Raw genomic sequence first — 12,084 nt, 5'->3', positions numbered from 1 at the left:
CCTCTCCCTGAGCCTCTTGGCTGACCTCAGTGCTTCCCAAGTGGCCCCCCCATGGCATGGAATAGCATGCCCTTTTCTCTTGGGATCTGTGAGTATAACAAACCACCTTTTCAATGGCAGTCATCTCCTGATCTGTTGGCCTTGCCATACTCAAATAATAAAACCTCAGTTTTAAAACAGCGTGTGGTGATCAGGGGAGTGATGTCTAGACCATTCAGGAGCAGAAGCAAAGCATATGTGCCTTGGGATCTGAGGAATGTTCTAGATAGTACTTTTAGGTCATGTGCATGGTTTTTACTTCTCTATACCTCTATTGCCAAGAACAGAACCCTGGAACAGTGTTGCTCAATGTTTATTGAAGAATGAGATGATGGTGGGGAGGGTGGAATGTTGATTTCAGTCCTTCAGATCCTCTTCGTAGCCTCCCCCGTGTGGGCACATGTTGGATTTTTTGGGGTGGGGGAGAGATCCTATAGATAGAGAAGACCCAGGTCAGGAGCTAGTAACACCAAAGGACAAGCACAGAGAGATGCAAAGACTGTCTTTATGATTCGGGAAGCAGGGGTGTCACAGGCAGAGGGGACTTGAGTTGAGAAGTCATGGTTTGCATGAAAGGGGTAGAGGTTTCCTACTTGGGGCCATGGTTTTATTGTGCTCACGGTTCTCAGACTGAGATCTCACCCTCCTTTGCTTAGATGAGGTGGCAGCAGCGGGCAGTGACCCACTGTTGGTGTTGTAATCCAATGTACACGTCAGGATAGATGCGGAGAGGGCTGATGGCCACTCTGAGTTTATTATAACCAGCGTTTCAATATATACATAGCTTACATATGTTAAACATACACAGGTGTTCTGGACAACGTAATTAGCGAATGCCAAGAATTCTTAGTGCTCTCAAGGAGCACTCCCTTGGCCTCTGTTTTGATATTATCATGTTATTGCTGTGCTCGTATATTTTATCTCGGAGCATGCAAGGTCTCCTAGGCAACAGCCTCTCCTGCTCCCGAAATCGCGTCTCCATCTGTGCCCCCAGGCGACCCATGCCTGGCTTAGGTTGCCTCCCCCTGGAGGTCTCACCCGTCATTGGCTAACCAGCCTTCTCACCTCTGGGTCACAGTTTGTTGGCAAGCCTTTTCCAGTGATTATTAACCCTTCCTGCGTCAGGGGCGGCTACACCCACCCTACAGGATTGCACTGGCAGAGGCATGTGGTTTCCCCTGGACATCCCAGGAGCCACAGGCGTAGCCACAAGAACATCTGATGACAATGTACCCTGCATGGCAGGGCATGGAGGAAAGAAAAGCACAGCCCTTAGATTTTGAGAGAAGTTTCCCTTAATGACCCTTTGTCTCCTCCTTTATGAGGGGGCAGAAACCCAGTGTGGAATTAGACTGGGAGGGTGAGATAGGAGACCTGGAGGAGGAGGGCGGTGTCATGGCAGGGCGCTGGAGGAGAAAAAAGGATGGGGAAGGGGAAACTAAGGAAGAGGAGAGGGAGTGGAAAGAAAAATCAGATCCCTAAGAAGCCCCTTGGGAGGAAAAAATAGAAAGAAAATTACGTGTATTGGAGTTGTGACTCAACCCAATGACATTATTACAATCCTGAAGTTGGGGACAACTGGCTGATACAGTGATAGGCTGGCAGCCCAAGCCCAGGTGCATGAGAATGGGTGTGGGGTGGACAAGCACATCCATCCTCATATACCTACTTACCTGAGGGGCAGGTGGACAGATTACTTCCATTAGTGATGCTAGGACAGGAGAGCTGTTTTGTACAGCCTGAGGGCTTACCTCTGTGAGAGAGACAAAGAGCTAAGACAGGGCCCAAACTGGCCAGCCCCTTTCCCAAAATCCCATGTCACCTTTCTGCTCATACAAAGGAGTCACTGTGTCCAGGATTGAGTCATTTAATAGCTGTGTGTTGTTGGCCAAATTATGTAACATCTCTAAGCCTCAGTTTCCTCTTCTGTAAAATGGAGATATAGTGCTTACCTCATAGAATTATACTGAGGAGTTAATAAAATAATAATAGAATGCCTAACAGTGCCTAGCACATAGTTAGTGCTCAAGAATGTTAGGTGTAGTCTTCTTCACTGCCATCACTAGTGTCTCTAGGAGCCCATGAGGCATAGAGAGGACAGGGACTTTGGGATGATCTTCTAGGTAGAGGTGGCCATCTGGAGATGGGTTGAGAAATGGGGTGGAGTCTAGTAGCAGGATTGAGCATCAGGGATATAACTGTCCCTATCTCCATCACCCCCTCCAATATCAGTCACCCAGTTCACTGAGAGCTGCTCTTATCTTTTCACCCACAGCAAAATCTAAGGAGCACTGAGCATCCCCTGAGGTCACCAGTTGGAGAAAGGGGATGAGGAGAAGGAGGTGGGAAGAGGGTTTCATCCTGTAGGAAGGCAGCATCCTTTGATGAAGGCAAAAGTGAAGAGAAAATGGAAAACAATTCCTAGGTCCAGAGGGAAGAGAGGGAAAGGAGAAGAGAAAGTAGGAATAGGTGGTCTTGGGAGCAGGGAAAGAGGCAGCACTCCTGAGGAGCAGGGATGTCAGGGAAGATAGCTGTGCATCAGACTCACCCAGCCAGGATTAGGAGAAGTATGCCGAGGTTGGGAGGGCTGGGATCTTTACTACCCTGGTGGTGTGTCACATCCTGAGGGCATTCCCTCCCTTCTGCCAACAAACACTGGCAGTACTTGGGTTCTAAGATATCTGGGAGGGTCAAGCCTTCAGAAAGAGCCTGAAGCAATCTGCAGGGTGTGTCCTGAGAGGTAGCAGCTGCCTTGGCTCTGGTTCTCTGCTTAGGCCAGTCTTCCTGCCTCTCTCTTTCTCCCCTTTCCTTTATTCATGGCAGCCCTGCAAGCCTGCCAGCTACGCTTCCAAGAATTGCCAAGCCCCCTGTTCTGGTTGGTGAGCTCCATAAGGGCATGCATGTTACTTTTTCTCTGTACCTCCAGTGCCAAGCAAAATGCCTGGTACAGTGTCATTATCCTTTTGTAAAATAATGAAAGGACTTGAGTGTCAATATCAGTTTTTTCTATTTTCCCCATGTTTTTCCTAATCCTTGCCGAGATGGAGTAATTGGGATTCTGGAAACATTTTCCGGCTAGAGGAGTCCTTAGCCAGGGCAGTAACATCAGAAATATAAACACAGAGAGATGCAAAAATTGTTTTTATTATCCAAGAGGCAGGGTAGTAACAAATGAAAAGGACAGTTTGAGTCAGGTTTCCTGTTTGGGGTCATGGTTTCATTGTGTGACCAGTCGTGGTCACACAACTGGGTTCTCATCCTCCTCCTTCTCAGGTCAGGCGGCAGCAGCGGGCAGTGGTCCAGTGTACCAGGAGGCACTGGCAGTGGCATGTGGTTTTCCCCTGAACATCCCAAGAACCACAGCCATAGCCACAAGCACAGCTGGTGACAACAGTCCCTGCACAGGCACATGAGACATAGATATCAGAGCACTTAGATTTTGAGAGGAGGGAGCTCCATCCATAACCATTTTTCATCCCTGTGCAGCCCAGGGGTGGATCTAGGTTTTGTAGGGCAAAAACTAATTCAATTTTGAGGATCTTCTTTAAGAAAAAAGAATTACAAAAATTACTAAAACAAATTTAGGTATATGGCCATGGAAGAAAGCGAGGGGCCTGGGTGTTTCTGTTTACTTACATTCATGATAAATTTACTTCTTTGCTAGCCCCTACCCAACAAAACAGGGGCCTATATGGGGAAAAGGAAATGAAGGATGGGGGAGTGGTAGGTGACATGACCATAACAGGACAATTGAGGGGAGGAAGGGCTGGTATATGAGGTCATGAAAGGACTGAAAGGAAGAGGCAGAAACCCAAGAGCCCTCAGTAGCATCCTTGAGGGAGATGAGAATGGGTAAGAAGGCTCTGGGAACCAGGAGTTGTGACTCAGCTGCAGGCTCATACAAATGTGAGACAGGGGAAGGTGTAGGTGCTGGAGGTGGACAAGGGAGGGCATGGGACATCTTACCCGCCATCTCTCCTCAAGGAGTTACTCACCGTGCAGGGCAGTGGGACAGTCTGCCTGAATTCTTGATATTGGTACATGAGATCTTCTTTTTCAGGGCAGAAGGATTGAACCCTGAGGGAGAGAAGGGGCCCATAGTCTCTGTCTCCCATAATCCCTTTCCAAATCCCCTTCTGCCTCAGAGGTGGCACTGAGTCCATAATCAGGCTTTTAAGGTTTACTTTCTTCATTTTTAAAATGACAGTAATAGTTGTCTTACCTCACAAAGTGAAAATTAAGTGAAGTAATCTATGTAAAGCTTTGCATTATATCTCATTTGTAATGAGCGTTCATAAATTTTTGTGACTGTCCTCCTCCTCCTCATTGTCATCAATCTCATTATCAGTAGGGAAACCTGAACCTTTCGCCAAGAATCCAAACAGTGATAAGGGAGTGGAAAAAGCCCTGTGCAGGAAGATGGGGCTTGAGTAGACTGATTAGAGATTGGGATCTAGGAATGGGCTAGAGGAGAAGTTAGATCAGGGGTTACCCGCCCACTTCCCCCCAACTCCTGTCAGTTACCTAGACGGATGAGAGCTTTCTTTATCTTTCCATCTATAACGGAGTTTGAGCAACACTCAGTACTTCCTGTGATCACCAGCTGGAGAAGGAGGATGAGGATGAGAAGGAAGCAAGAGGTAACCTTCATCCTGCAGAAAGGCAGTGTCCTGGGACTGGGAAGAAAGATGGAAAGAAGCTGAGATCTCTGAGCTCCAGAGCGGTTGGGGAGGAAGGGAGAAGAGAATGCGGAGAGTGTCAAGAGAGAACAGATGGAGGAGTGGCAGTGTCACTGTGGAGTGGCTGGATTTCTTTAAGCAGTTTGGAGAAGCAGAGAGGGTGGCTGCAGAGCAGACTCACTCACCGAAAAGTTCAGAGAAGGTCTGCAAAGACTGGTCAAGCAAGGAGGTTTTATACCCTGTGGTGTGGTCCCGGCCACCCATTATCACTCAAGTGTGCACACATACCAACACACTCCCCAGTACATTTTCAAAGGACTGTGCCAGCTGGGGTGTGACACACAGCTGTGATAAATGTTAATGTGTCAATAATAATCAACGGTGACCTTTGTTCCAGTTCTCTGCCAAGGAAAGTCCCACTGTCCTTTCTGTTCTTCCATTTCCTTTCTTCTTAGCAGACTGATAAGGCCAGTGCTTGCGCCTTCTGTTGACTGCCCCATATTGATAGGCCTCTTGTTGGATCCTTCATCAGAAAGAGGTGACTTTACGGTCAGTTGAGGGAGGGCTGGCTTGTCTCCTGTTTAGACATCATTTTATTGTCCCTGGCTAATGCCATCTGTGGGAAAGTAACAGAAAACCTGATTTCCACTGGCTTACAAACAAACTAATTTACTCCTTACTTAACTAGAAGCTTGGTGCTTGATTCCAGGGTTCTTTTGGAGGCTCAACGTGGCCATTACCAGCCTGACCTTTTCCCCTTTTTCTCCACCATCCTCAGTTCATTGGCTTTTCATGCTTGATCTTGTCTCCTCAGGGTCACAGAGGGCAGCCATCACATCCTCCGCTGAGACCTGAGCAGGAAGGAAGGAAGGAACGAGTGGGGTAAGGCATTCTTTTTGGAGGCTTTTCCTTTTCATGTTGGAAGCTAGATTTCCCCCTAGAAGATCAAGCAGATTTCTTCTTAAATTTCATTGTTCAGTTCTGAGTCACATTGACCTCCCTGTCTACCACATGAGCCTGAAAAATTCAGTAGGGCTTCCCAGGCTCTTGGTAAAGAGGGCTGGGCCCAGATGTGTTTCAGAATTCAAAATTTTTCAGATTTTGGAAGGTGAGAGAGTGCAAATTCAGTTTATTATACTAGACTACCAAGGAGGTCTGGGGCAGCATCCTGTAATCAAACACATATTAATGTCTGCTGCAAAAATTTACGAATAGTCACAAAACGTGGAATAAAGACCATAAATAACCTGACGCCAGGCCATATCAGGCTTTGCTGCCAAATGAGTACCTCAAACTTTGGGGACTATTTTAGGCTTTCAGAGCCTTTTAGATTCTGGAATAGTGAATAAATGATAGAAGACTTGTGTTTGGCCAAGAGGAGCAAGAGTGCTATGATTCATCCTCTGGGACAGCATATGGTCACCATGCTTGAATCTCATGATTCAAGAGCAGATGAAGAAGCAGAGACCACCACTGGAGGCAGTCAGAGGTGGGGAAGTTTGGCTCTGCTTCCGCTGTGGCCAGCCTTGCTGCCTTCCTGTAGAGATGCCCTCTAACGAACTGGAAGTTCTTCTACATATATTTCTCAGGCAACTTTGAGAATGAGGCTTAGTGATGCCTTTCAAAAAGGCAAGAGCGCCTTCTTAATTACCATATAGGAGTTGAAGAAGGGAGTGATAGAGTAAGAAAGAGCACAGACTTGGATTTTGTATAGAAGTTGGGTAGATTAATTCATTTGTTAATCCAGTGACTGTTTATAGAGCTTCCGTGTACCAATTCTAGCTCTGGTGACTCAGCCGTGGGCAACGCAGGCAAGGTCCTTGCCCTCTTGAGACTACATTCTAATGTGGAAGATAAATACAGAGTATGTCAAATATTGAAAAATGCCCTGAAGAAAAAGAAATTAAGGCAAGGCATTTGGTGTGCATCTGTGCTGTGGTGCATAATGCAGTGTGTTCAGGAAAGGCGTCTCAGAGATGGTCACTTGTGAGCAGTGACCTGCAGAAGTGAGGGGTCAGCCACAGGAAAAGCTGGGACAAATGTTCCAGGCTAAGGGGCAAGCAAGCATAAAGAGCCTAAGGCGGGGAAATGGTGGTGTGCTGAAGGAATGGCAGCAAAGGCGGTGTAGCTGGAGAGAGTGAAGTGAATAAGGGAGAGAAGTCAGAAAAGAGATAAAAAATATCAGCCAGGGCCTGGTTAAATACCGCTGTTAAGCCAATGTGAGGGTTCTGGGTTTTACTGTAAATTTGACAGGAAATTCCTGCAGCATTTTGCTCCAAGGAGTAACATAAGATAATTTATGTTCTATAAAGCTTACAAAGGCCACTGTTCTAAAAAAGACTGGATGGAAGACACGTAAGCAAGGAAACCAGGCAGCAGGCCTTTGTAGAGTTCCAGGTCTCAGATGGTGGTTGGGGAAGGAGTGAGAATTGGACGGATTTGGGTTATATAGAGAAGGCTGAGTCCCTTTAGGGTTTACTGATGTGGGGTATACGAGAAAGAGAGTAGTGAAAGGTCAAGGTTATGTTCTTTCTTATTCTAGCTTTTTTGAGGTATAAATGACATACATCACTGCATAAGTTTAAGGTATAGAGCATAATGGTTTGATTTACATATATTGTGAAATGATTAACACAATAAATATGTTAGCATCCATCATCTCATATAGATACAATAAAAAGAAAGAAAAAATTTTTTTTTCCTTGTGATGAGAACTCTCAGAGTATGCTCTCTTTAACTTTTATATACATCATACAGGAGTGTCAACTATAGTCATCATGCTTGTACATTACATCCCTAGTATGTATTTATCTTATAACTGGAAGTTTGTACCTTTTGACCACCTTCCATCAATTCCCTCTCCCCTCCATGCTCACTCTGCCTCTGGTAACCGAAAATCTAATCTCTTTGTCTGATGAGTTTTTATTTTTTAAGACTGCACAGATAAGTGAGATCATACAGTGTTTGTTTTTCTCTGTCTGACTTATTTGATTTAGCATAATGCCCTCAAGTTCTATCTATGTTGTCACAAAGGACAGGATTTCCTCATTTTTTATGCCTGAATAATATTCCATTGTATATCTATGTGTATTTATATATATACCACAACTTCTTTAGCTATTTATCCATTGATGGACATTTAAGTCATTTCCATGTCTTGGCTATTGTGAATAATGCTGCTATGAACATGAGGGTGCAGATATCCTTTTGAGTTAGTGTTTTCATTTCCTTTGGATATATTTTCAGAAGTGGAATTGCTGAATCATATGGTAGTTCTAGTTTTGATTTTTTGAGGAACTTCCATACTGTTTTCCATAGTGGCTGTTTCAGTTTACAATCCCACTAGCAGCGCACAATGATTCTCTTTTCTCAATATTCTCGCCAGCATTTGTTATCTCTTGTCTTCTTGATGACAGGCATTCTAATAAGTGTGAGGTGATATCTCATTGTGATTTTGATTTGCATTTCCCTGTGAATAGTGATGTTGAGCATCTTTTCATGTACCTGCTGGCCATTGTAACGTCTTTGAAAAAAATGTCTATTTAGGTCTTTTAATTGGATAACAAGGTTATGTTCTGAATGACTTGTTGAAGAGGATGCTATTTACTGAAATGGAGGTTCCTTCGAGAACAGTAGATATGGCAAGAACATTATATTATATTTGATCATGATCAATGATTTTTTTTTAAAGATTGGCACCTGAGCTAACAATTGTTGCAATTTTCTTTTTTTTTTCTGCTTTTTCTCCCCAAATCCCCCCAGTACATACTTATGTATTTTACTTGTGGGTCCTTGTAGTTGTGGCATGTGGGACTCTACCTCAACATGGCCTGACGAGTGACACCATGTCCGCGCCCAGGATCCGAACCAGCGAAACTCTGGGATGCCGAAGTGGAGCACGAGAACTTAACCACTCAGACATGGGGCCGACCCTGAGCATGATCAATCTAATACGCCTATTAAACATCCAGGTGGAGCTGTAGCATAAAGAGTTGGGTAAACTCTGGTGTACAGGGGAAAGATGAGAGTCAGAGATATAAATTTGAGAGTAATCAGTACACAGATGAAAATAAAGCATAGATAGTCTAATAAAAGAAGAGAAATCAGGTTTTTTTTTTTTTTTTTTTAGAGATCAGAAGAAGAAAGCAATAGGCTGGAAAGTGGGTGACCAGAAGGACATTGGTTTAGAGATATGAATTGAATTACATTGACTAGTGGGTTTGTTGGGAATGGCAGTGAAAGTGAAGAGAACAAGATCACACAAGAGTGCTTTTGGGTTAAAATGAGACTGGACAACATGTAGAGAGACCATCACTTCTGGACAACACCCGTAGTCAGCAGCATGCCTAGTGTATTTGACACTCAGAGGGGATCATTTTTAACACTCCCATCCTTTATATAACAAAATTACTTTCAATAATTATTATGTAATGATCAGTAATAATCATTCTGTTTTTATTCATTCTTTGGTTTTAAGACAAAAAATAACTATTAAAAGAACAAATGTCAATTTTAAAGATATATTTAAATTCAGTATAATATTTTTGTGTGAACTAAAATCTGCATTTACCAAACAAAAATATTATACCTGTCAGTTTGCATGCTCTTTGAGATTAAATTTTAAACACAATTAAATTCCACATAATCATATAAAATGACCAAATTCATGTAATTCAAGTCCTGTTAATTGGTCTTTACAATCCCTGGGCTATCACTGTTTATTTAGCATCTACTGTTTAACTGCAGGATACACAGTAGCACAGAGATTGGAGACACAAATGCAAACCTGAATGTTTCTGAACTGTTAAGAACTTGCTTTAAAAATGAAGGCATATAGCTGAGGCCAAGTACATAGGGGCCCATTGTATAACTGGAGGTTCTCTAAATTAACTTCCAAGTGGAAAACAATGCTTATTAAAAGACAAGTAATAGAAATGTGCTAATTTGGTGGCCAGTCCAGTGTTGTAGCGGTTAACTTTGCGTACTCTGCTTTGGTGGCCTAAGATTCACGGGTTCGGATCCTGGGCACGGACCTACACACTGCTCATCAAACCATGCTGTGGTGGTGACCCACATACAAAACAGAGGAAGACTGGCATGGATATTAGCTCAGGGACAGTCTTCCTCAGGCAAAAAGAGGAAGATTGGCAATGGATCTTAGCTCAAGGACAATCTTCCCCACCACAAAAAAAAAAAGAGTGCTAATTTGAAACTTGTGTATTATTATTAAAATTCAACAGTAATCATAGAAATTGTCTAGACTAACGTTGTTTTGGGGGAGAAATATTTTACCATTGACATTATTTAGAATTGCCAGTGTATGGTGATAATGAAAATCAAATTGACTTATACTTGGATTTATTATTCTTTTCACAATCTCTATAGACAGCGTGCCCTGCTTCACACCCCCACCCTTGGTAGGCACTGCTTACGGTGTAGGGACATTGCCTGGGTCAGCCACCTGACAGGAGAGCTTCTACCTTAGCGTTCCCAGAAAATGTTCAGAAAGCCCTACACAGAGACGGTGGAAGAAAGGCCTTTGTTCCTCAAAATTTGTAGATAAACTAAGTGGAGTCTTTCAGCATTCTTCTCTCTCTAGAGTTACCCTCTTCCAAGAGTGCACTGTGTTCCCAATGACCCAAAGAGGGAGGCACATTTTTAATCTTCTTAACTCCTCTCCCTATCCAATAATTCTCTGCTGATTACTTTGTATTTTATCTTACAAATAAAGTTTGAAGAGTTGGTAGCATAGAGCGGAGGCTGCAAAGAGGGGGACCATAAATCTGAGTAAAACTAAGCTGGCAGTTGAGAAAGTGAAGGCAGGGACTGGGGCCGACAGGATCGCCTGTTACAGGTGAGGCTGGGGCACAGCCCTGCTTTCCTACGACTTCCCTTGTACCCAGAGCTGGGGTCCTCAGTGTGGAATGTAGAACCCTAAAGCTGCACAGAGTAACCAAATTGGTTATAGGAAGTAAATAACAGAGCTTCTATTTTTAAAAATATTGTTAAAAAAATATTATTTTTTCTCATTCTTTAACATTTCCTCTTTTATGTTTTATAGTAAACATAATGTATCAGTATGAGTTTATAGTTTATAAATTGCATTTGAAAGTATGCTTAATTTTTTGAAACTCATGGTACATCGGAAAAAATAATAGGTGACCAAGAAAACCAAGAGCCACAGGAAATTTGCGTGTCTCTCAAACACAAGTTTCTAGCTCTGTTCTCGGCTAGAGTTGGAGAGCTCTCTGATGAGGCACTGAAGTGTTGCTGTTTCATTTTGTGGATTCAGATACTTTACACACTACATCAGAAATCAGTCAAGTCTGATATTAGATGTAAAAATGAGATGCAGATAAAAATTGAGAGGCTGTATACCCTGCGTAGAGATTAGTCATGGGTTTGCTTGGAGATAGGGCAAAAAGTCCTGCAAAAACAATCATGGGATCTGCTCAAGGGTTACAGAGGTACCTGATTAAGACTGCAGAGTTCTGCATCATCAAGCAGGGAAAAAACTGATGAGTTGATACTTTCAATTAGCTGTGAAACCATAAAGTCTCTTTACTCATCAAGGTGCAAATCAGGCACAAGCTGGCCGTAAGAAGAACATTTGCATTCTAGCGGTCAAAAGGAATATCACAGAGTGGCTGAGTGGATTGATTTGTCCAAAGCTGTTGTCCCTTTTGATGCTGGAAATGTCTAATAAACATGATGGTATGTTCTTGGCATTATTTATTGTAAAGTTAATTGTGGTAATAGTTAACTGGCAGATTCAGCTGTTGGGTGTGGACAAGATCAAAGGCAAGAGAGAGATACTGGGTGAAGAATGATTATAGGAAGGGACTCTGGGGAGGGGGTATGAAAGAAGAGTGTCTGGAGATGCAGACAGTAGAGAAGAGGAAATGAAAAGAAAGAGGAGGAGCATGGTGGAGGCTAAGAAGCACAGGCATGTGGATTTTTCTGGAAGTAGACAGCATTTCAGTGGAGTGGTTTAAAGGTGACATAGGTCACGTCTGCATAATCAGATTCACCCAGGATCACCTGCCATGGCAGCCATCCTAGCTTAGTACTCTCTTCTCCATTTGTTATTCTGTGTCTCTGTCTCTGTGTGCTGGCTAAAGAGAAGTGATGGAGGATTCCAGGGCTCAGATTCAGGAAGGGGATGTGTCTAGGGGAAGACTGACAAGAGCCTCTGTAAAGCAGGACAAGCCTATGGAAACTGCTCCACGCCCAAGAGGAGGTGGTAAAAGGTAGTGAACTACTGAAAGGTCTTTTGGTTGTATCACTCCTGCCATATTCCTAGGAGTGGATGCCCAGCCATTTGATTCTCCAGTCAATGTCTTTTTGAAAGAGCCTGTAAGTTGCT

At 43.5% G+C, this 12,084-nt stretch overlaps 1 non-coding gene across 1 annotated transcript; it reads right to left on the bottom strand.

Annotated features, from left to right (window-relative positions):
• Window positions 1-3,167: 3,167 nt before the first annotated feature.
• Window positions 3,168-4,926, bottom strand: LOC103558058 (uncharacterized). Its single transcript, XR_011529042.1, has 4 exons — window positions 4,904-4,926; window positions 4,564-4,715; window positions 4,035-4,116; window positions 3,168-3,436 (listed from the first exon to the last, which is right to left on the bottom strand). It is a non-coding gene; the product is annotated as an uncharacterized protein (transcript).
• Window positions 4,927-12,084: the final 7,158 nt, after the last annotated feature.

Source organism: Equus przewalskii, chromosome 18, assembly GCF_037783145.1.
Source record: "Equus przewalskii isolate Varuska chromosome 18, EquPr2, whole genome shotgun sequence".
NCBI lineage: Eukaryota > Metazoa > Chordata > Mammalia > Perissodactyla > Equidae > Equus > Equus przewalskii.
This window is presented reverse-complemented; position numbering and strand designations above follow the sequence as displayed.